Source organism: Schistocerca piceifrons, chromosome 7 (genome assembly GCF_021461385.2).
Source record: "Schistocerca piceifrons isolate TAMUIC-IGC-003096 chromosome 7, iqSchPice1.1, whole genome shotgun sequence".
Classification (NCBI taxonomy): Eukaryota; Metazoa; Arthropoda; class Insecta; order Orthoptera; family Acrididae; genus Schistocerca; species Schistocerca piceifrons.
This window is the reverse complement of record NC_060144.1, coordinates 23,077,226-23,079,254: the sequence shown is the minus strand read 5'-3', so window position 1 is coordinate 23,079,254 and position 2,029 is coordinate 23,077,226.

The following is a 2,029-nucleotide window of genomic DNA, read 5'->3' as shown; positions in this document are numbered from 1 at the left end:
TGGCACTTCTGCCAACATGGATGAAAAAGTCGAGAATCTTACACATTTAGGACAGACTATACACCGATACACGCGCAATGCTAATGAGCTACTGGACAGAGAGAAAAATGTTAACGCGTATTACAATCAGCCAAAACAATGTAAGAGAAAGGGAAGGAGTTCACTGGTCGTTTTACATCAGTGTTTCTGTTTGCTCAAAACTGTTACATGTAACGGCCATATATGCGGTCCCGTACTTGCTGAGCTGAATAGAAAGATATTGGCGACAGCAGCGTGGTACGTCTAGAGCGCCTACACCTTTAGAATGTCTTGCCAGCTAGAGAGACACTGTAATGCCATGTCCTTCGGAGGTCTTTCAAAATGCTTACAGCCCGCGACGATTCCGTTATAAAGACACTGTTTCAATTTATGAAGCACCAAAGCTTCTTGTGTCACGTAGAAGTGTAGCAATAAATATGGCTGTTTGATTACGTAGCCAGTTAATTTTAGGGAAAAAGTTAAATAGGAGAGTAAATTTTGCGGAGTTGCACGACATATTTATTATTGTTGTTGTGGTCTTCAGTCCTGAGACTGGTTTGATGCAGCTCTCCATGCTACTCCATCCTGTACAAGCTTCTTCATCTCCCAGTACCTACTGCAACCTACATCCTTCTGAATCTGCTTGGTGTATTCATCTCTTGGTCTCCCTCTACGATTTTTAGCCTCCACGCTGCCCTCCAATACTAAATAGTTGATCCCTTGATGCCTCAGAACATCTTACCAACCGATTCCTTCTTGTAGTCAAGTTGTGCCACGAACTTCTCTTCTCCCCAATTCTATTCAATACCTCCACATTAGTTATGTGATCTACCCATCTAACATTCAGCATTCTTTTGTAGCACAACATTTCGAAAGCTTCTGTTATCTTCTTGTCTAAACTATTTATCGTCCCTGTTTCACTTCCATACATGGCTACACTCCATACAAATACTTTCAGAAACGACTTCCTGACACTTAAATCTATACTCGATGTTAACAAATTTCTCTTCTTCAGAAACGCTTTCCTTGTCGTTGCCAGTCTACATTTTAAATCCTCTCTACTTCGACCATCATCAGTTATTTTTCTCCCCAAATAACAAAACTCCTTTACTACTTTAAGTGTATCATTTCCTAATCTAATTCCATCAGCATCACCCAACTTAATTCGACTACATTCCATTATCCTCGTTTTGCTTTTGTTGATGTTCATCTTATATCCTCCTTTCAAGACACTGTCCATTCCGTTCAACTGCTTTTCCAAGTCCTTTTCTCTCTGACAGAATTACAATGTCATCGGCGAACCTCAAAGTTTTTATTTCTTCGCCATGGATTTTAATTCCTACTTCGAATTTTTCTTTTGTTTCCTTCACTGCTTGCTCAATATACAGATTGAATAACGTCGGGGAGAGTCTACAACCCTGTCTCACCCCCTTCCCAACCACTGCTTCCCTTTCAAGCCCCTCGACTCTTATATTCATTAGGACTTAATAAATAGCTCCCCAGAGCACCCCAGAATTAGAAAATATGCTACAGTAACTGGTCGAACGTCTGGACAAATATACACCCTAAACAGCTGCCTACAATAAATTAGTACGACGTACCATCCACCTCGGTCGACACAAAAAAGATGTTTAAAATACATTTCTTGGACATCCCACTTCGCATGCCTATCAAACGCCAAGTTACGGCTTCTGTGGCACAACGCATTACCGTGCCACCAGGTGTAGGAAAACCATTGACATTCAAAACAGCTTCCAGCAGCCTCGGAATGGGTCCAGTATCGTTCTTCCTGCAAAATAATAGAAAGTTACGGCAACAATGATGGAGGTGGATAGCTATTACGCGTCTCTATATCCGGAGTGGAGCACAAAGGCTGAGTAAGACTGACATCTGGTGACTGTAGTGGCCAGGAGGGATGCGACAATTCATCCCCACAGTGACAAAACCTGTCCTGTACGATGGAAGTTGTCTTGGAAACTGGCATCGCCACTAGGAAACAAATATTGTACCA